The sequence below is a fragment of the Aedes albopictus genome, chromosome 3 (genome assembly GCF_035046485.1).
Source record: "Aedes albopictus strain Foshan chromosome 3, AalbF5, whole genome shotgun sequence".
In the NCBI taxonomy this organism is placed as follows: Eukaryota; Metazoa; Arthropoda; class Insecta; order Diptera; family Culicidae; genus Aedes; species Aedes albopictus.
The window spans coordinates 40,433,292-40,457,279 of NC_085138.1; the positions used below are offsets into that span (position 1 = coordinate 40,433,292).

Genomic DNA, 23,988 nt, shown 5'->3' on the forward strand with positions numbered 1-23,988 from the left:
AATCTTTCACTCTGTGTTGGGAAATTGTTTGTTACATTACTGTTATCGTACGCTTTTACGGCGTTATCACGAATCATGCAAGAATATTCAAGAACTTACAGAGATTCCTTTTTATAATTTATTTTGTTTTTCTTACAGCAACTTAACGCAGAGTTTCTTGAAAGCTTTTCTTTTAAAAGTGTATGCAGGAGCCTGTCCCAGATCAATACTGATTTTTCTAGAAGGCTCGATGGACTAATTTCAAACTTTTTTCATAGAAGATTTTTCAGAAGTAACTTCTTCCAAATTTTTTACAGAACGACATGCTAATACATGATAAGAAATTTTTCCTTAGATTTGATTTTAAACATAAGGTGAGAATGCTTGCCAAAACGTTTTGCTATGATTATTTTTTGTGAAAACAAAAGTTTCATATACTTTTTACGGATTGTTTAAAAAAATCTAGAAGGAATGTGGCACTTTTTCAAGATATTTAGTATACTTTAAAAAAATAAAGCTTTGTGTTAGTATTATTTTTATTAAATAACAAAAAAAAAACATTAATATCAAAATACGATATTAAATGTTTTGCTGGTGTGGCAGTACAAGTTTTATTTCGTCTGTGATTTTATATTTCGACAGCAACTTCAATTTTTGTAATGCATTTTCATCTGAGGTTTTGGGTTAGCACATAATGTCGAATGATGCTAAATGCGACCTTGTGGATGCTCTATCTTCATCGCGTGTTTTTGATCTGCAAAATTGAACCGCAAACCAGCAGCAGTTTGTACAACCATTCAGTATAGTAGCGTGTGAGTCACGCATTAGAGATGATAGGCGAGTGTGGTCAACAGTGAGACAACAGCAGTACACTGCTGTCCTTATTTTAGCAATAAGATTTTTTAACCAAATCGATATCAAGTTGGTTCCAGTGAAGTAATCGAATGAAAGCCATTTACCATCACGCCATCGTCATTTAATAGAGCAGCTCAAATACCCAACCAGAAGCACATAACAAGATCGTAACAAAATTATATCAACTGTTGTTGGAAACAATAGTCGATAGAATTCTGTCGTAAGGATTTTTCCATGTGAATATTTATAACAAAATTTTATTAGCACTTGTTACAATTTCAGTAACAAAATTATAACAAAACTTGTTTCATTTATTCAAACAGATGATTACAACATTTGTTATATTATGCATTATAAAAAATTGTCTCTAACATAATTTCTTAACACGTTTATTGCCTCTTTGTTATATTTCTGAACATTTTTTTTTTTAGAATTTATGAGATTTGTTGTGTTGTCGTGAATAAGATTGATAATTTTTGTTATTTTGGTCACTCGAGCCAAGAGATTTATAACAAAACTTATAACAAATTTGTTCTGAATTTTATAACTGAACTTGTTATAATTTTGTTGTAAGTTCGCAAGTTTAGTCTAACAAAATTTGTTATAATCTAGTTATGCAGCCATTCCATAGAAAAACGATATAGTGCAACTCCGATTGTCGTGAAACTTGGTGGATTCGTAGTTCTTGGAAAATAATTGGACCTGTATTTTTTTATTTCGTCATTAGGATGACCAATTTTCAGATAGGGTGATCCTAAATATCAAGGTTTCTAAAAACGAAAAATCATAACTTTTGAAGTACATAGTTAATTGATTTTAAACTTCTTTTTTTGTTTGAAAGCTATTGAATTCTTGTTTTCAGGAAAAATAAGGTGAATGGACCAAATTACATTTTTGTGTAAGAAATATAAATAAATCAGAAATGTATGTGTTTTAGTTTATGAGGTATGATTTTTTGAAAATAAAAGGTCATATTTTCCCATACAAAACATTGATTATATTTTAAAAGCTTATACATATATGGATACCAAAAGACCAGGAATCACTCAAAAAAGCAATACAAGGCATCAAGAATTTACAATTTTAGGCAATTTTAGAGTAGCTAGTATCAAATTATACGACTCTCTATATTCAAAAAATCATGTCTTAAAGACTATAAAACATACATTTCTGATTTTTTGATATGTTCACCAAATTCCCTGAATTTTCTGATAAAAATATAAAAATGGGGTACCTCTTTGGTCCCGAGAGCTTGAAAACGTGAAAAAAACTAATATTTAATAGCATATTTTTTGCACAAAAACACAATTTGGTCCATTCGCCCCATTTTTCCTGAAAATTAGAATTCAATAGCTTTCAAGCAAAACAAAAGAAGTTTAAAATCGGTTAACTGGTTCAAAAGTTATGATTTAAAACAAAAGTTTTTAAAAACCTTGATTTTTAGAATCACCCTGATGACGAAATAAAAAAATACGGGTCTAATGATTTTCGAACAACTATGAACCTATCAAGTTTCACGACAATCGGAGTTGCACTATCGTTTTTCTATTGAATTGTGGATGATCATATCTCAACTTGTTCCATTTTTGTTTAACTGGAACGAGTTTTGTTGGGATTTTTGTTGTTCCAACCGTAGTTACAAAAATCATTGTAACAAAATGACACAACCTGAAATAATTATATTTTTCCCATCTAGTCGGGTACTCTTTTAGACAATTTGAGCTGATATTCCATTGCACAATGGTACATTAATATGTACCGTAATCCGGGGTCAAATTGATCACTTCAAAACAACTTTTGCGTATAACATAAGTGGCAATTCAAATATTGCCAAAATAATTTCTGTAAAATCAGTACCCAGTGGATCTCCATGGAAGCCTGTGACCGAATTTTGTTCAACAAATTTTAACTTTAAGTTATCAGGTGTTATCAGGTATCAGAAGGCCGGCTCCAGAGGCACGTTATCCTCCATTTGGGACATTTGTGCCATCGCCAAAATAACAACCTATTTCATCATCTACCTGAGGGAAAAGGAAGGGAAAGGGATTTGGATGGGGATAAGGACAGGTAGGGAAATTGGAAAAATACCCTGGAAGAGGATACTAACGCACAAGCGTACCACAATGGGTTCAAACAGCGCCCTGAGAAGGGCACTGTAATAACGCATAAAGCGAAAGAGAGCCTATAGCTCCTTACCACAGCGGGTTAAGAACAACAGAATATCCTGAAGATTCAGGTTTCTGAAGTCAGTTTCACTTAATAAGTGTTTACCGAATATTCGGAAACGCAGTTGCGCAAAAACTGGACAGTTACATATCAAATGATACGAAGTTCCATAATCGGATTCACAGCTATCACAGGCAAATGAATCAGCTTGCTGATAGCTGAGTCGGCAGTGGCCAGTCAATGCTTTGACCAGCATGCTGCAATTCTGCTTTGACAGATTTGTAAGATACTTCGCCACGCCACCCTTGGAGATGGCTCAGCACTATACAATTTGGTTTGACGACATGACTCCAAACTATTCCAATATTGTCTGTGTTGAGTGACAGCCCAGGTGTGAATCTGAAGCTTCACCCAACACTTCGATATTGGAATAGCTGGCTCAGGGCCAATGAAGTCATGTGATGCTCCAGAGTGAGCTAACTCATCAGCCAATTCATTTCCAGCGATGGAAGAATACAAGGTGAACAGCGTTTGCTGAACTCAGCTCCTCGATTTGAGTTCGACAAGCGATAACTATCTTCGACCTGGAGTTGGCCGAAGCAAGTGCTTTAATAGCGGCCTGGCTATCTGAACAGAAGTATATTACTTTGCCCATTACGTGCTGCTGAAGTGCTGAATGCACTCCGCACATAAGAGCAAAGATTTCGGCCTGAAAAACGGTGCAGTGTCTACCAAGTGAGTAAGACTGATACAGCCTTAGCTCACGAGAATAAACACCAGCACCTGCTCGACCTTCGAGAAGGGAGACATCAGTGTAACATACGATGCCGTCTGAAATACTTCTTTCCAGATAACCAGATGTCCACTCTTCCCGGGAAGGGAATTTTGTGGAAAATGTCCTATATGGAAAATTACAAGCAATTGTAAGATCACTTGGAGCAAGGACAACTTTGTCCCAATTCACCAAAAGTGGGAACAACGAGGTGTGTGTTGATGTGCGGTTCACAGGAGTCTCCTCTAGTAGACCGAGTATCCGTAACCGGTAAGTGCAAGAAAGTGCTTCTTGTTTGAGATGAATGTGTAGTGGAGCAACGTCAAAGAGAACTTCTAGCGCTGCCGTAGGAGTTGAAGAGAACGCTCCAGACATCGCCATTAAGCACATCCTTTGGAGATGGCCTAACTTTGATTGGACCGTTCTCACTTCACCCTTTTGCCACCACACAAGACATCCATAAGCCAATATTGGCCGAACAACAGTTGTGTAAATCCATTTGGTATACTTGGGTTTTAGACCCCAAGTTGTACCAAAAGTACGCCGGCATTGCCCGAAGGCCATACAAGCTTTCTTGATTCTGAACTCAATGTAAGGTGTCCAGGAAAGCTTGGAATCAAGAATGGCTCCAACGTACTTTACCTGTTCAATCACATTGATTTCAGAATTAAAGAGACGTAAAGGTCGAACACCATACGGTTTCGCTAATCCGTAAAAAGAACAAAAGATGTTTTACTCGGATTAACCGAAAGGCCATATTGGCGACACCAACCCTCAACCACCTGAAGAGCGTTTTGCATCAGGTCGAAAAGGGTGCTGATGCACATACCGACTAACAATGTTAGATTGTCGTCGGCAAAACCATAAGTAGGAAAACCGCTATTATTGAGTTGCTTCAATAGCGTATCTGCTACGAGATTCCACAAAAGTGGTAATAAGACTCCCCCTTGGGGGCATCCACAAACACTCAATTTCTCAATCGCCGCTTGACGCAATGTCGAGAAGAGATGTCGGTTTTTGAGCATTTGGTGAATCCAATTGGAAATCATTGGAGATATACCATGACTCCGTGCGACTTCCAATATGGCATCGAAAGGCACGTTGTCAAAGGCACCCTCGATATCTAAGAAAACACCCAAACAAGATTGCTTTTGAGCGAATGCTTTCTCGATATCGTAAACAACCTTGTGTAAAAGAGTCACAGTGGACTTACCAGATTGGTAGGCATGTTGGTTCACATGAAGAGGCACGTTGGCCAGATGAACATCACGAATGTGATGATCCACAATGCGTTCTAAGCATTTCAGAAGAAAAGAGGTCAAACTGATAGGTCTGAAACTCTTTGCTTTTTCATACGACGCACGACCCACTTTCGGAATAAACTTCACAGTAATATCCCTCCAGGATTTGGGAATATACCCTGTAGCAAAACTGCAAACAAGTAGTTTTTTCAAAACATGTTTGAAATAATCAAATCCCTTCTGAAGCAAAATAGGATAAATCCCATCTGCTCCAGGAGATTTGAAAGGAGCAAAGCTATTAAGAGCCCACTCAATCGATTCTATAGTTACAATACTCCGAGCCGAAGCTAAAGAATCATAACTGCAAGAAAAGACATGAGGTTCATCCGAAGATGTAATATCCACATATCCAGGGAAGTGTGTGCTGAATAAGCATTCCAGAACTTCCTCATCAGAGGAAGTCAGATCGACATTTGGCAAACGAAGTTCGTTCACTCGGAAATCCTTAGATTTCGCAAGGATTTTGTTTAACCGACTGACTTAACTCAAACTGGAAACATTTGTACAAAGGTTTTTCCAGCCGTTCTGCAAACTGGAGAGCTTTCCTGTAGGCCTTGCGAGCCGACCTGAAAGCCTCCGAACCAGCCGAACGTCGTCTGTTCCAACTCTTTCTACATTGTTTCCTGAGTTTCGCCAGATCAGAGCTCCACCAAGGGGTTCCTCTTGTGATCTTCACAGACCGCAGAGGGCATGCTTCTTCAAAAGCTTCCATGATGAAGGTCGTTGTAGTATCAACGACATCATCTAAATCAGCTGAAGTGTCAATGGATGGTGAGTATTCATGAAACCAAATGAGTAAAAAGACCCCAGTTTGTTGACCGGGTATTCCTGAAACGCAATGTTTGCGAAGTAACATTTAAATGTTCAAAAAAGATGTAGCGATGGTCAGATAAAGATTCTTCATCTGACACATGCCAATTGGTCAGCTCGTGACTAATTCTACTAGAGCAAAGCGTTATTTCTAGCACTTCCTCTCTAGTATATACCATGAAGGTTGGGCGGTTGCCTATGTTATGTAATGTAAGATCTGTAAGTACTTCTTAAGTACTCCATCAAACTGGAGCCTCTCAAGTTAATGTCTGAGCTGCCCCAGATGATATGGTGAGCATTAGCATCACTGCCAACAATTAGCGGAAGGCCTTTTGAAGTGCAGTATGCGATGACTTGTTTGAAAGCATCCGTAGGGGATGGTTCATCATGTGGTAAATAAACCGAACAATAGACGTATTTCCTGTTGAGGTTTCCAACAGATATATCAATCGTAATAACACATACATCTCTGGTGGTTAGTTCAGAAATGAGTGTAGCAACTATTGCGTTGTTGACAAGCACATAGGCTCGAGGCATGACACGCGAGTTTGCCATTTCATGTTTACTGAAAGTAGCATAGCCGCATCACACCATGAATTAGAGGTCACCTGCTGGTGGACTCTTACCACCGGAACAGGCGGTATCTTCGGCGAATGATTCAGAAGAGCTGGTATGGGTTAAAGTGGGAGGCGTTATCATCGAAATGCAGATAGATTCCGGTGTTCATTCGAACATTGTTGATGACAGAACTTGGGAAATGATGCTGAATAACGGTGTGGAGACATTGGCAAGGGGAAACCAGTCGGACAAGAAGTTCAAAGCGTACGCACAGAGAGATTGCCTGGAGGTGTTAGAAATGTTCGACGCAGAGGTCATCATTAACGATGGAAATAAGGAACTAAAAACAAACGCACGTTTCTATGTAGTGAGAGATGGGCCTCAGCCTTTTCTCGGCAAACACACGGCGCAGCAGTTGGGAGTTTTGGTTGTCGGTCTTCCTAGTCAACAATCTCTACAGAACGTTGGCAGCATCCGACCGTTTCCTAGTGTTCGTTGTGTGAAAATACATATCCCGGTTGACAAATCCGTCCAGTCAGTTGTTCAACGATTTCGGAGACTTCCCTTTGCTACGTTGGAGCGTGTGGACGACAAGCTTAGGGAGTTACTGGCTAAAGACATCATTGAGAAGGTCTCTGAGCCTAGTCGATGGGTGCCACCGATGGTCGTGGTTATCAAGGACAGCGGTGATATACGTCTGTGCATCGATATGAGGCAAGTCAATAAAGCAGTTCTTCGCGAGACGCATCCACTTCCGACAATCGAAGATGTTCGATGGAAGCTCAATGGGGCGGTTTACTTCTCCAGGCTTGACATCAAGGATGCCTTCCACCAATTGGAGTTAGATGACGAGAGCAAACCTCTGACAACCTTCATCACTCACAAAGGTCTCTTCCGTTACAAGAGACTCGTCTTTGGAATATCTTGTGCACCCGAGGTATTTCAAAAGACCATTGAACAAATTCTGTCGGATTGTGACCATACCATCAATTTCATTGATGACATAATCGTAGTAGGCAGAACTGAGCGGGAGCATGATGAGGAACTCCGCAAGGTTTTGGGTAGGCTGCGAGATTATGGAATTTTGTTGAATCAAGACAAATGTGCATTCAAACTAACTGCAATCGACTTCCTGGGACACAAATTTGATAAAGACGATATGACTCCTTCTACAAGTAAAATAGAGGCTCTTCAAAGTTTCCGTGCACCAGCTACCTGTGAGGAGGTCAGAAGTTTCTTGGGTCTCGTCAACTACGTTGGTGCATTTATCCCAGACCTTGATACAATATCATTCCCTCTTAGAGAACTTACGAAGAACAAAGCTGTTTTTAAATGGAATCTGGAAGAACAAAAAGCTTTCGATAAACTACTAAAAGCAATAAGTCATATCGATCGACTTTCGCACTTTGATCCTGGACTCAAAACTAGAGTTGTCGCAGATGCTTCCCCAGTTGGACTGGGTGCAGTGCTTCTGCAATTTTTCGAAGGAATGCCAAGGGTCATATCGTACGCTAGCAAAAGTTTGACCGAAACGGAGCAGCGTTATGCCCAGACGGAGAAAGAGGCTTTAGCTTTAGTTTGGGCGGTTGAGCGGTTTCAAATTTATCTGGTCGGAATTAAGTTTGAATTGGAAACTGATCATAAACCTTTGGAAGCAATCTTTTCACCGGATTCGTCACCCTGTTTAAGGGTAGATCGGTGGGTTCTGCGTTTACAAGCGTTCAGCTACGAGGTGGTTTACCGTAAAGGGAAAGCAAACATAGCTGATTCTCTATCAAGACTTGCTCAATCACAAGTACTGGAACCGTTTGATCCAGATTGTGATGTTTATGTACGTAATGTACTTGAGTTGGAAGCAGTGGATATCGGTGAGCTGGAAAAAGCTTCTAGTGAGGATCCTGAACTTCGGAAATTGCGAGAATATCTTGATCGAGGAGTATGGAACTATACCTCAAGCACTGTCAAAGCTTACCACGCGTTTCGGAACGGCAAAGTAGGAGAATTGGTAGTAAGAGGTTCCAGATTGATTGTACCTGCAAGCATGAGACAGAGGATGCTACAACTGGCTCATGAGGGACACCCAGGTCGAACCAAAATGCAACAACGATTGCGTCTATCGTATTGGTGGCCTGGAATGGATGAGTCTATTGCCCGCATAGTAGATAGTTGTGAAGGTTGCCGTCTAGTCGGTCAACCCGATAGACCAGAACCCATGGAAAGGCGCAAACTGCCAGAGGCTCCGTGGATCGACATTGCTATAGACTTCCTTGGTCCATTGCCCTCTGGAGATTATCTTCTTGTAATTATTGACTATTACAGTCGATATAAAGAAGTAGAGATACTGCAGAAAATTACAGCCTAAGAGACTTCTGAACGGCTTGAGAAGATTTTTGTAAGGCTAGGTTTTCCTCGAACAATAACCCTGGATAACGGACGACAGTTTGTAAGTGTGGAGTTTGAACGATACTGCCGCAATAGAGGAATTATTCTGAACAAAACCACACCGTACTGGCCCCAAGAGAATGGCCTTGTGGAACGCCAAAACCGCTCTTTGATGAAACGACTAAAAATTAGTCAGGTTTTGAATCGTGATTGGAAGCGAGAGCTTCTTACTTACTTGTCAATGTATTATTCGACTCCACACAGCACAACTGGAAAAACTCCAGCAGAATTGATGTTCGGAAGAAACATCCGCACTAAATTACCGACTTTGAGAGATTTGAGTACTGAAGCGCCGCCAACAGAGTATAGAGACCGTGATTTACAGCAGAAGGAAAAGGGTAAAGTTACCGAAGATCTACGACGCAGAGCTAAACCATCTGAGCTGAATGTTGGGGATGAAGTGTACATGAAGAACGTCCTTCCAGGGAACAAGTTAACGCCTACGTTCAACCCAAAGGTGATGACAGTGGCCGCAAAGCAGGGTTCTCGTGTTACAGTGCAGAATAACGAAACTGGAAAGTCTTACGACAGGAACTCCAGTCATCTAAAAAAAGTAGTGTTTGGGAACAGTGGTTAAAACGACGATGAAGAAACAAATGCAGAATCGCTTAATGAGGCAAATCCAACGAGTTCTGGGAATATGCATGTGACGATTCCAGAAGTTGAGGATCCATCATCCGAAGAGGTCCCCATAGATCAGGAGATGCCCGATCATCGGAATAGGTCACAGCGTGAAATCAGGAAACCCAAACGTTTTGATGATTGCATTTTAGATTACTAATTACGTGGAATATCTCTGTTTAAAGAAGGGGAAATGTGGTGATATTATCTGGTTGTGATTCGTCTGTACTGTATCTGTGGGAAATCGAGTAAACAGAATATATACGATTGGAGAACGACTCGAACGTGTTTGTTAATTCACAATCTGAAATACCACAGGCTTCTTTTAGCAACTTTCCAAGGATTCCTCTAGAAATTTCCCGAGAATTTCTCAAGAAATTTCTCCGTTGATTTCTTTAGAAATTGCTTCGTGGACTGTACTAGGAATTTATTCAAGGATTTCTAAAAAAAATCCTCAAAGATTTCTCCAGAAATATGCCCAAAGATTCTTCCAAGAATTTTCTCGTAGTTTACTTCAAAATTGTTTTTTTTTCTTATGATTTCTCAGGAATACTTCCATGACTTTTTGCCAGAAATTTCCTTAAACAGTTCACCATATTGTTATTCAAATTAAGCTCGAAAAAATATATTTAAATTTCTTTCAAGAGTTTCTTTGTAAATACCGCCACGAATGTCTCAGAAGAGGAATAGGTACAAATAAAATAAATTATCCGAGGAATTTCTCCAGAATATTTTCCGAAGATTCCCTCTGCTGTTCCGCCAGAAGGCCCCAGGAATTTCGTAGAGAATTTCATGAGGAATTCATTGCTTCAAATGATGTGAAACAATCCTTTAAACATTCTTCCAAAGATTCCCATAGGAATTTCTTCGAACATTCCTTCTGCAGCTTCCTTATATAATTTCATCGGTTTATATCCCGAAAGATGCCCTGGTATTCACGAAGAACCCCTCTTGGGTTTCCCAGAAGAATGTTTCCATTTCCAAGTTCCTCCTGATGGAATGATCCCGGCAATGATCGGGCTAATCCTTTTTACAACAAATCACTTCTATGCGTAAACATTCCTCACATGAACCTGTCAATGCCGCTTCGCATTGTAGCCAGCAAAGCGGCACGCGGCAACGGCATTCGTTTAGCATATTTTAGTACTTTTGCCGCAACTGGCGCGCAGCCGCGCCGCTGCGCGTCGCTCCCCATTGTATAGCTGGCCAGTAGCCTGGTACACGGTTTATATGGGAAAATACAAAAAAATGGAAAAACTCAAGTTCCTGTATACTTTTTGAGTTCCACTTTGGTCCCATATCAACTGTGCAAAATTTCAGATCGATCGAAAAAACTATATTTTAGCGCCCGCTATTCTTAGTTTTTCATACGATTTACTATGGGGAAATATTACTCCTGCAAAGAAAAATCGCTAGGAGTCACCCCTAGATCCCTAAAAATAAGTCGACGAATGATTTCTGTAGGAAACTTCACTAGGAATCAGACCTCTGAAGACAGCAAATCGATGCGACGTTCGTGGAAAAAGTTATTAGGCTTCACCCGATCGATAAAATAACGAGATTTTATTATTTATTGTTATTCCTTACATGTTAAACAGCGTATGCATGCCATTCGGTTTTCAGTCAATAACTTGTTTCACATGCCTCAGATTGCTTTGCGGTCTTCGGAGGGTTAGTTCCTCGTAAAATTTCCAACAGAAATCATTCATCGATTTATTTTTAGGGGTTAAGGGGCAACCTGTGGCGATTTTTCGTTGAAAAAGTGATTTTCCCCATACTAAATCGTATGAAAACTTAAAATGGCTGGCGCTAAAATATAGTTTCTCCGATCGATCTAAAATTTTGCACAGTTGATATGGGACCAAAATGGAACTCAAAAAGTGTACAGGAGTAAAATGTCTTTTTGTGTCCCACGCTACTGGAGCCTACTAGGCCAATTGAGACATTCGCTACCGACACTACACAGCTATCTAGGCTGATCGAGAAAAGAAGTTAATATTGATGATCAACTTCATACGGTCTCGAACAGCCAGGACTGTAAAAGAGGTGCGAGCACGAGGTGGAAATATTTTACAAGCACGCCGTGGTGAGTTGCCTCCACATCTCTTTTACAACTTTGGTATGCGTATGCAAGTCTTACTTCATTATGCAAAATTTTAAATAAAACAACAATATAAAAACCCATCAAACACTGTTTATGATAGCATGCTTCTGAACAGAGATAGTATTAAGTGAGTGTAACTCTTTGTGAGTGACTATACCCAACGCTACCCTTGGAACCCTCAAAACATCTCTGAGTCCTCCAGTAACCCATATAAGACCTGCTGAAACGCCCCTGAGACGCCCAGAGGTGCTGCTTTGACCTCATGGAACCCCACGTCCCAATGAGCCCCTGGAGCCTTCCAGAAATCCACTGAATAACCCCACCTTGGAGACTCCTTGGAACTCACCTGAATCCCCAGAGACCCTCTGAAACACCTAAATCAGGTACTAGGAGGTCATCCCCTGAGACCCCCAAAAACGCCACTTCGACCCTCTGAAACCCCTTGAGACCCCTCGACGCGCCCTTGAGGCTCCCTAGCATCCCCTTAGGTGCCTTAAAGCGCCTGTGAGAATCCTTGGTACCCCTTAGAGTTCCCTTAAGACTCTCTGAAACGTTCCTGAGACCCACTTAAACTTACCAGAGACCTCATGGTATCCCCCGCAACCCTCTGGGACTGTCTTGAAACGCCTCTGAGATCTTCTGATATTCCCCTGAAACCCCATGAGACCCCCTGAAAAGAGTGCATATATTAAAAGTGCACAAAAACAACTTGCATTACAGAAGATTATATTGTAATAACAACAATTACGAGATTATTAAATCAAAACAGTCCCATTGAAGACCACTCTCCCGTTTTTCTTCTTCAAATGTTTGTTTTGAACCACGAATCGATTGAGTTGATGAGCATGTGGCCGATGTGAAGGTCATCGATGCAGATTTTTGTTTTCAATTTGAGATGTTTGATGTTTGGATACATGTAGGTAGGTAGGTAGGTACCTACATTTGAAGCTCTCTAACGGTTACAAGGGCTGCGCGCAGGTCGGCCAAGTGAATGGCTGTCTGTCTGTCCGTTCCGTGCAGCATGCGAGAGATCTGGTGCGACGACGTGCAGATCGTCAGTACAGTAGGTAGCCGAAATGATGTCATACGACATTAATGAGTTTGAAATTGATGGGTGGATTGACGATGAGGGGGCCATCGGGACCACTAGCATTTGAGGTGACCCTAATGGGTGGTCCGGTTCGGAGATACTAATGGTTGAGCTAACGGGTTAGATGGTAACTGTAAAGATGATGAATTTTCCTAAATAAACTTGCTTAAACATTTGACGTTTTCAAGAAAGGTATTTTTGGTAATAACTCGAGAAAAGTTAATTGATTTCTCTGTGATATGCCTTTGCTATGAAGAACACATTGCCACAGTTGTAAAAGCGTGGGTAGGGTATCCAGCATGACCATGCTGGGGGTGACGGGTTCGATTCCCGGTCGATCTAGGAACTTTTCAACTAAAGGAGGGTTCTTTGGCTTTCTTGGGCACACGATATACACATGCAAAATGATGCATCGGCAGAGGAAACTGTGAAAGTGGTCGTAGAACATTAAGCTGAGAAGCAGGCTTTGTTCCTATGAGGGTGGGGGGGGGGGGTGGTGCGGTGTGTAGAAAAAGAAGATGGAGAAAAGGAAGAACATCAAGTCGCACAATAAAGTCTATCTGCAATCAATTATTATGTACAGTTTAAAAACAAAAAGCTAAATTTCTTGTTTAAACTTTCAAAATTTTATATAGAACACGACAAATCCACAACATGCAATCTTTTCAGATCTAGTCTACCACGAGTCTTAATATATTCAGCCAATTGATTGAAATTGAAGTGCTGCACCACTCGTAGCTCATCACAACAAGGATCGTGAAAATATTGACAATTAGCCACAGCTCAGACTTTATGGCCATTCGCTCGCCATTCGTTTCGAAGGAGGGTGGAGAGCTGCAAGTGGGTTCCGAGTTCATCCATATGTGAACGCAAAAAAAACCGAAACGTCTAAAACAAATGCATTCATAACCCTACAATTTGCGACGAGTTGCTACGAGTTAGCAAATCTAATTGTGCGCGCGTACACCACAGCCCAAAACGCGCGCATTTGTTGGTCTAGTAGTAGCCGGCCTTCTGCATTCGTTTGCCAGCTGGATATAGGGTAACCTGGGGTAATACGCACCCCCGGGGCAAAACGCCCTCACGCTATTTCATTATATACGAGAAGTGCCATTCGATGCAAGCAAACTTGACGGAAAACTGAGCCGGATAAGCCCAAGAATGCAAAGAATATTCGAATGAAAAGCGTGGAAAATGATGATTTTCCACATTTGGAAAGATTGTCTAATTTGAAGCGCACACAATTTAAGCATTTGCGCGCTGATTATATAGAAGCAAACTATTAACTACCATCCGCCTCCTACTCATTCCATTTGCTGCCGTAAACAGTAAGATGGAGCCGCCTGGTATTTCATTAGAATTCAAAGCGGAAAATGCAAGAGGTCGTATTGCCCCACCTCAAGGTGCGTTTTGCCCCCAACAGTTTTTCAGCACCCAAAACGTAACACTTTTTTAAATTGGTAATTTTATTCGGTAAAATTGATATCACGCGGACCAAAAGTTGGCGTCTCTTAGTAAAATAAGTAAACTAACTTTCAAAACGCAAGACGCCCATAAAATCATCTTAATCTTAGCTACAGCGCCACGTTTGCTTAGGGGGTGCGTATTACCCCACCTTCCCCTACCTAGCCGTTGCTCCGCCGCGCTGACAGCACGGTTTGTCCGCGCATTTTTAGTTATAGCCAAGCCATGTGCGCTATTGGTAAATGGCTGGCGGCCAGTCGAGGTATGGTGTACCTACCGTTCGGTGATGTGCATTTAGCCGGTAGCACATGCAACGATGCCGACATGAGAATAATGCACTTTTCGAGTTGCAGTTCGCGCTAATTATTGCCGTTGTAACTAAAATAAGCGAAGTTTGTTTTGGACAGTTGGAGGTCTCCGACGAGGAACAACTAATCTACGCTGCCTCGATGTTAAATGTTAAATGCAATTAAATGTTGTCGACAAAGTGGTTAGTTTGCTAGGAAGGTCGTAGTACAGTATACCACATCTGAACTTGTAAGTTGCTTCAACTTCGATTAGTATTGCCAAGTCGGATACTTGGCGCAGTATCATAACGACCGAAGCCATAATGCCCCAAAGGACTTAATGGCATATTTTCCCCTGACATAACGTTCAAACATTTGGATGCACCACAAAGACCTAGGAAAGAAGTCACATAGAATACGCATCTAAGTTTATGAACGTTATTTCGCAAAAAAAAAAAAGAACGCGTAATAACGACTGGGACATTATGGCGCTGGTCGTTATGAACCGCATCCCTACTACTTCCTGAAACCCACTTAAATCTGCCTCCTTTGCTTTTAAGCTCCCTTTTGATACCTCTGACTTGAGCATCAATATTTCAAAAGGGCGTATCTGCTCTTGAAATTAATATCTAAGCAAACCTCTGAGTTTTTTTTTTTATCTTTATTAAAGAAACTTTCAGCCCTCGGCTGGTTCGTCTCTAAACCTCTGAGTAAATATTACTCCTCTCAATGAAAAGAAGATGATGTTATCCCAAGTAACAATGATAGCTGATTAAGAGCTTATTCAGCTATCAGCTGAGATTTTCAAAATTATGCTTTAGAGCTTATTCATCAGTTGTACAGCAATATTGTTTATTGGGATCTTTTTATTAATAGGACGCAATCAGTGAAGAACTAGATTGAAAGAAGTGAGCTGGATTTTTGTATGGTGAGATGATCAATTCTTCATTTCTGCAACGAAATGGTGCAAACAGCGTGGGTATTATGATTTCTTGCCTAATTTGATGCTGTTTGAGCAAAACTTTGCGTAACTATGTTGTTTAAGTTTCAAGAAATAAATAATACAACAACACAGTTACCCAAAGTTTCGCTCAAATAGCATCAAATTAGGCAAGAAATCATAATACCCACGCTGTTTGCACCATTTCATTGCAGAAACGGAGAATAGGTCATCTCACAATACAAAAATCTAGCTTACTACTTTCAATCTAGTACTTCACCAATTGATTCCTATTGTTATTTCTATTCCATTATCTGGGTTGAATGAAATACGTTCCACAGCTTTAAATAAGAACTGTTGCCAGTTAAGCTTTTTTTAAATGTTGGTATCAAATTTTGGCTTCAGACCCTTCTCTGCCTTAGTACTTTCCGTGACCTTTTTTATGCTCCACCTTACCCAGAAAAGATAAATGCGTGATCGATGGAAGTTTTATCATTATTGTAATGTGTGTTTTTTTTTTCTACGCCCAAGTTTTTTTTGACACCTCAAAACCACACTCTATTGTCGAATTCGTTTTTGAACCTGGGTTGGAACTGGATCGGTGGAAAATGTGTAAACAAACAACGTCAAACAAACTTTAGTACAAGCGAAACCGAAGTCGGGTTGGGGTTGAAACAGTGATCTGATCCAGTTCCAACCCAGGTTGGAACTGAATCAAAAACGAAAACGACATATGACACATTCCAGCGTAACGGGACACCGCGAGGAACTAACTTTCGTGATCAAATGACGTCTGCAATCGAATGCAATGTTCATGATCATATGGTTTAACAGGTTTTATAACAAGCTTATTAGATGTACTTCCTGATCCAATACTTGTTCTATGGGGTTTTGGTTCCAATTTACTTTATATAACATGTTGCATTTCGTAACGGGACACCATCGCAGAAATCTTCTTTTTAAAAATTTCAAACTGAAATGCGTATATTAGCTCTGTTATGAGGTTTTGAATAATAGAGTCTTCTAGACATTTCTTCTTTGGATTGATGTGAACAAGATTGCCGAAGTGAGTTTTACTGAGAAATGTATAGTTTCGGAAATATTCTTGATTGAGTTTTCGGAGCGCAGCGTTACGCTCGCGTGAAAACAGTGTTTTGCTAATGGTGTCCCGTTACGGCTAAAGACATCTAGTTGTAGATCAAATGCTTTGTTAGATAAAATGTTGGTGTCTTCGGCAATGTTTTTCAGACAGATGGTAGCTGTCCGACAGGACACAAATAGACCTTCAAACCCGCTCTTGCCCTATGGTGGCCATCGGAATGGCCCCTGGGGAACCTGTTTCGAGGTTTATTAAACCTTCACGTACCCGATTCCCGACAACTCATTTTCAAAATGCTGGCATTTTGTCAATTTTCATCCGATTTTTTTGAAGTCGCCCTCAATTGATCATAAATTGGTGCGAGTTTATTATACTCAAGTGGCCGTTAAATATTCGGAACCATTCCGGCGATATTCCGGATTTTGCAGGGGTCAGGGGGTTGTCAAAATGGCTAAAAGTGATTATTTCGAGTGTTGTTGTGTTTGAACCATCGATTTTCAGCGAAATTTTTGTTGCGAACAGTCAAACACAGCTGCTGTAACCAGATTGGAATAAATTGGCCCATCCGAATCCCCGTGACAGGTTCCGCGGGGCCTCATTGGGGACACTTCTGGTTTTCAACCTAAACATGCCGTGCGACATATCAATCTTCATGATTTCAAATGGCTGAGTCAGAAACGATAGACTGAAGAATGTATCAACTGATTTGGCCACCCCGGAACATATAGCACAGGTTCCACAGGGATGTCATCGGGGACATTTCTAGTTGGCAACCAAAACATGCTGAGCGACGTGCCAATCTTCATGATTTCGAAAGAATGGGATAGAAAAGAATGACTTAAGTATGTATCAAATAATATGGCCGCTATAAAACACCTGGAGCAGGTTCCGCGGGGGCCTCTAAAACACAATAACACACACGAAATAATCACTTTTAGCCATTTGGGAAAACAGATCCCTTCCCCACCCCCTGACCACAGTACAACCCGGAATATCTCCCAAATGGTTCCGGATAATACATGGCCACTTGAGTGTAATAAATAAGCACCACTTTATGATCGATCGAGAGCGACTTAAAAAAAATCGGATGAAAATTGACGAAATGCTAGTATTTTGTAAATGAGTTATCGGGGGTCGGGTACGTGAAGTTTAATTGTATCTCCAAAACTATGGTTGTGCGACGTATCTATCTTCGCGGTTTTTCCACATTCTACATTATAATGATCCGAAGAAGATTTAATGATATCTATAGTACATTCTTCCAACACAGTCTTTTGAAGTATATGTCGCATGTTGCTTCAATCCTTTAAGGTACACCGGGGCAAGTTGAAACGGGTGGGGTAAGATGAAACAGCGGGGTAACATTATGTTATCCAATAATCGTGAACAGCTTGAATGCCGTAACACATAGTTTTTGATTCAAACAATCTTTCGGCGAAAGAAAAATTTCTAAAATGTATTGAAAACTATTTCAAAACTTCGAGTTTCATCTTGCCGCACCCGTTTCAACTTGCCCCGGTGTACCTTATTTGAAGGCTCATGCGCCTTGGGAATGAAGGAACCAATTTTATTTGAAATAAATTTTACATTTTAAAGGAGATTTTTCTTTTATAATATATTAGTTTTGGAGAACCGTTAAACTCGCGGCTTGGTCGAGGTTAGAGAAAACATTGTTTTATTTTGGAAGCGATGGGATTATGGGGGCTTTCCGTTGATATTTAGCTAACGACAACCAGTAGCAATACAAACAAACGGATTTCGAGAAGAAAAAAAGGTTGACAACCAAATCGACAAGAGGGAGATCGATAGACTTTTAATCAATGGTTACTAATTTATGTAGTCACAAAAAGTAATGCAATGCCATTTTCGTGATGCATTTTACATTTTTTTATTTTCAATAAGAATATGAGCTTCAAAATATGTTTGCCGTCATAAAAGCAAATTATACGGTGATTAATGGGGTAAAAAAGGAATGCCAACCATCACTACGGGATTTTCATGTTTTGAACGTTGTGTGATTCTATAAGCCTTTTTATACATCACGGTGGTAATTCATAGGACATGTTGAAAAGGTTATAGCATTCAACGAGTATGCTGTCACAACAAAACTTAATAAAATATCACTGGTTATACTGATCCATCAGAATACCTGCCATTTCTTTACGTAGTTTTCGTAGAGCTGAGAAGCGGGCTTCGTTCCAGTAGGGCCGTTACACCAAGAAAGATAATGTAAATATATACCACCTACAATATCATTTCATTATGGTTACAGTTTTTTGGTTAAATATTTGATCAAACCAAACTTATTTATCCACTCATGAATGTCTTTAAAAATTTCGTAACGGGACACCATGTCTACGTACCCATTGTAACGCCTAAGATAAAGCGTCGATCATGGTAACCCATATGTTGGAAGAAAGGTCTCCACGAGTACTAAGAGAATCCTGGAAATCATTTTTCTAAAGTTCGTAATAAATTAGTTATTACAACAAATGTGCTATTTTCGTAACGGGACACCATTAAATTGCGGCTATTGCAAAAAGTGCTTAAAACATATCTAAACCCATTTTTATGAAAAGTTGCCTTTGGGTGTATAAAATATACATTATTATACTACAGTTACAAAAAATAGGTATAATGTTTTTGAACTTTCATATGCAAGCAGGCATATTTGAAACTTATCAATGAAAAATTTCATTTTTCTTACATAAAATGCTATTACTTCACCTAACTATTTAAATAAGTTACCGGTCAAATTTTAAGTAAAACAAATGGTTTTCCTGAAATTGAATCTACCCTTTTTCATATGCTGGAAAGCTTGGGGCAAAACAATCACTTTGAAATTTCCCACCCTTGGCGTAGAAGTGCGTGGAATGTGTCATATGTAAAACCTTCTGCTGGATCAACGATGAGGTAAATTTTCCGCTTCGTTCGAACCAGATTCCCCCAATGTCCTCAAAATAGAAGTTGTCGCTCTCGTTTTCACCATCCATATCGAGGCCTTCACCGTGGGGACAACGCGAAGATCATTTAGGCCCAATTAATTCCAATTTGTGATGCAAGTTCCAATTATTTGATTATAATTGAGGAAAGGTGAGAAAACTGGTTGTACATACATAGGAAAATTACCGCTTATTAGTTGCCCATTTGACAGGAACTGTCAGCGTCGTCAGCAAGCCAAAGAGCTGAGCTGATGTATATTCATGAGAGCCGTATGATTTTCGGGTTTAATTTGAAGCATCTCAAGTCAGTATGCTTGAGGTGCACTGTGAAAACTTTTTCAAGTGTTTTATATAAATAAATGTCCGTGCACATTTTTTCATGGCCAACATACTTACTTGCAGACAATCTGTAGGGAGGTTTTTACAAAGTACAAAGCTTCGGAATATTAATGCGTGTGGTCAATTATGGTTTCAAATAAACGCAACGTAATGTGTGTATGACCGTATGAGTTTTTCTTTGTATAAATACTCGGTTATGTGGAGAACTTTTTATAGAAATCTTCATACTAATTCCCATATGAAACTATTTTTGTTCTGCACCACTATTAAATCTCGGTGGTGATATTTGACAGGACTCTATTTTAGCACCAATGATTAGAATGAAGGTATGGTCAAGTATGGATGAATTATTTTCTGAACAATTTCAAAATTTGAGCCGCCCCGAATAACATATGAATAAGTTACGTGTGGAATAAAAAAAACAGCTCAAGTGGGATTGCAACTCACTAACATTGTAGGTTAGACAAGTGCTTTCCCAACGAGCCAATTAATGACTATTAATATCTAAAAGATGAACCAGCCCAAGGCTGAAAGTCTCTGAAATAAAGCGAATTGAGTATTAATATCTAAGATGTTACAAGGAAATTCAATCCCCATCAATCATGCTTCATCTTCCCATAAGGGCTTGTCCATATACTACATAGGCTTGAAGAGGGAACCACCGTAGACCAAAGTCTACGATCCCTAAAAATTTAAAATTTTGTTTATGGATGAAAGTCTACGAGAGGGATGATCACAAATGAGTCTACGTAGTTTATAGACAGCGCGTAACCACAAATCAAGCCTAACTTTACCGAACACCGTATGTAAGGGGTCGTCCATAAATGACGTAGCTTTTTTTAAGCGATTTTTAATACCCCCCTCCCCCCTCGTAGCATTTCATCACAAATTCGAACACCCCCCCCCTATAAATGACGTAGCTTGTTAAACCCCCCCCCCCAACATTTTTTTTTTCAAAAACGCAAAGAAAATCAAAAATTTGTTCTGATATCAATTTTAACTTGTATGTTTAACGAATACTTATTATGAAAAAACAACTATAGAAGGAATACATTGCCGACTGCCAGGTTCAGATCGTCGACATCAAGACCATAGGTGCAACCAGTGGAGATTTTCAACAAAGCTAATGACTCAATAAACCGCCCATCGTTCTGCATGGTGCCGAAGAACAGGAAGTTGAAGCTCCCAATATAGTTAATCTGTACATATCAAATGGGTTTCATTTAAATTAAATTCATCATGACATTTGAGGGCCTGCAGGAGTTTCTTCTAAAATTGTTTCAGCATTTTATTCTAGAATTCCTCAAGGAGCTTCTTTTGGGAATTTCTTCCTTTTTAATTTCTTCAACACTTCTTTCGGAGATCCCTCCAAGAATTCTTTCCGGAGTTTCTTCTTAGTTTCCACCAAAAGATCCTTCTGAGATTGCTCCGGGAGTTTTATTTTCGAAGGTTTTTTTTAGTTTAACCATGGTTTCCTTCAGGAGTTCCTTTAAGGTTTTCTTCTCCTCTCTTCCACCAGCAGTTTCTTCGAACATCTGTTCAGGGATTTTACCCGGAATTTCTTTTGAGATTCCATCAGAACTTCTTTCTGGGTTTCCTAAAGAAGGTTCCTCCTGGATTCTTTCAGGAATTCTTTCCGGAACTCAATCAGATATTCATTCCGAGATTTTTGTAAGAATTTCTTCCGACATTCTTTCAAAACCCCTCCAGGAGTTGCTTCTGGGATTCCACCATGAATTCTTTTTCGGATTCCTTCATGAATTCCTTCCTGGATTCTTCTGGGTGTTTCTAGTGGGATTCCTAGAAAATTTCCTTCTAAGATTTATCCAGCATTTTTTTTTTACCGGGACTCCTCCAGGAACTCCTCACGGGATTTCTTTTGGAATTTGTCTATGCTTTCTTTTCAAAATTCCTCCAAGAGTTCCTTCTGAAATTCTTCTGGAAGCTCCTTCAGGGATTCCTCAAAATCCATTTGGAATGTTTTCAGAAGATTTTTTTCCTGGGATTCTCAGAGAGAATTCCTGTGGAAATGTTATCTGTTGGGAACCTACATAAAGAACACCATAAGAAATTCCTTACAAAGCTGCTAGAGGAGCTCCTTAAGAAATTGTTGTAGGATTTCTTCGACGAAGTCCTGTAGAAACTCTCCTCGAATAATGTCATAATGCCAACAACTTATTTATTTTTTTTTTCCTTTGCAGCCTTTGCGTACAGAATACATTACTCTTTAAGCAGGATTTCAAACCATTTTCTCTGATACAGTTGTTGCTTCTAATAGCTGCATGTCTTATGAAAGGAAGCCGGCATTTATGTTCATTTTTTTGTTATTTACATTAATGTGATTGGAAGGAGAAATTATGCAATATGTTTTTTTTTTCGATTTACTAATACTTAATGCAAGTAAAATTTTTATTAATTACGAAATACTTTTTTCAATAGGCTTGGAAGAAAGCTACGTAGCATATCATAAACCCCTACCCCCCTATCGTCACACTTCGTCGCAAAATCACAAACACCCCCCTCCCCCCCAAAAAGCTACGTCATTTATGGACGACCCCTAACTGTAAACAAAAAAGAGATTTTCACATGAGGACTCACCTTTGGGCAGTGATGGAAAACAGTGAGGAATGCAGCTGAGCAGACACAAACGCAAAGCTATCCTACTCGTGAACAACAGAAGCCAGAATATATTCGCACTTCCTTCACTCGCGAGCTAACGAAGCTGGTCGCACTCATGATTGATTCGCGAAGCAACTCTGAACATTTTTCAATTTTGTGAAAAAACGAATTTACACGGCCGACAGATTTACTTTTCAGGAACAATAAAGCACAAAACACTACTATCTGATGGATAATTACTTGTTTTGCTATTAAAATCGCACTAAAATGCAATTCCCGCATCTTCACTTGTTCTTCGCGAATGAAAATTCATGAGTGTTTTTGTTTTTGTTTTGCTTCATACTCGTGAAGCAAGCGGGTGCGAATAAACTCACACACGGCTTACTCTCGGCACCGTGAGTAAACCGTTTGTTGGTTTTACACTCGCGAGTTGATTCACGATGAGAGTGTTTCCATCTCTGCCTTTGGGAATGATTTGTGAAAAAAAAATCCCGTATAATTCACGTTTCTGAAATGCTTAATGAGTTGCTATGGGAACTGCGAACTTCCCCTTCGGTACCCGGAAGGCAATAAACGCTACATCGTAATTGACCAAATATCAATCTCAAACATTGACAATTAAGCTCAAATCTTGCTCAGCATCAATGAATCGATCAGCTTTCCTGTCAAAGTCAATCAATTGTTTTTTTTTTCAAATTTGTGCTCTTGAAATTCCAAGATATGGCTACCCTAAGATATTCTCTATAAGCATCATCTTAGTTGGAAGTCAATTTATTTTTAAACGGAACTAGAGTGGAGAGCTTGGTGGAGAGCATTCTGGTGCATGCTACGATGTCTTATTTAACAACAATCCAAGTTTACAACCAAACAACTAACCGAAAAATGACATGACAAAACAACATCATTTCATAGATTTCATAATGTTAAACATCATCTGCGAATGAGCATTTAACGCGCTTTCTTTCCATTCATGTGCATGATGACTGAATAATTTTTGTTTACCAGCCAACAGCCATCAGGCGGTCAGTATTAGTAGTGGTTGACCCGTTCCATACGTAATTTTCCACGAGTTGTGTTTCATGCACGCACCACCCCTAATGTTGCGCTTTTCGACTGAACCAGTCAGCCAGCAGCAGTCAGTGGTGAGGTGTGATGCAATATCGAATGGGTGCGCTTACCGACAATTATTAGAAACGTTTACCAGCAGGTCCGAAAGGCCATACCATCAACCACCGTGTAGTACCACAGAAAATCGGACGTTGCCATGGTTTTCTAAAAAAATTGCGGTCTATCTCTCGCTGAGGATGCACTACAAACGTTTTTTGGGCATATGATTTGACCTCCGTATATACTTTTGCATGAATAAGTAGCATTTGAAGCATTTCAAACATGCTGGGTTGAAAACTGTTACGGATATGTCATAGAAAAATGTCATGATATATTTTAGCTCCATTATTTCCAATATTTACAAATACATCTACAGAGTCTGCTATTTGAATTGTCATTTCTTCGCAACTGCGTACTGCGATCGAAAAAAAAACGGTTTCTTTCTATGCATTATGATAGGCCGAAAAATTCCTTCTTTTTGCAGTTTACAGTT

General features: G+C 39.8%; 1 protein-coding gene across 1 annotated transcript in view; it reads left to right on the forward strand.

Annotated features, from left to right (window-relative positions):
- The window catches only part of LOC109415714 (bicaudal D-related protein homolog), a 389,546-nt gene that overhangs the window by 76,385 nt on the left and 289,173 nt on the right, over positions 1-23,988 (forward strand). The window lies entirely within an intron of this gene.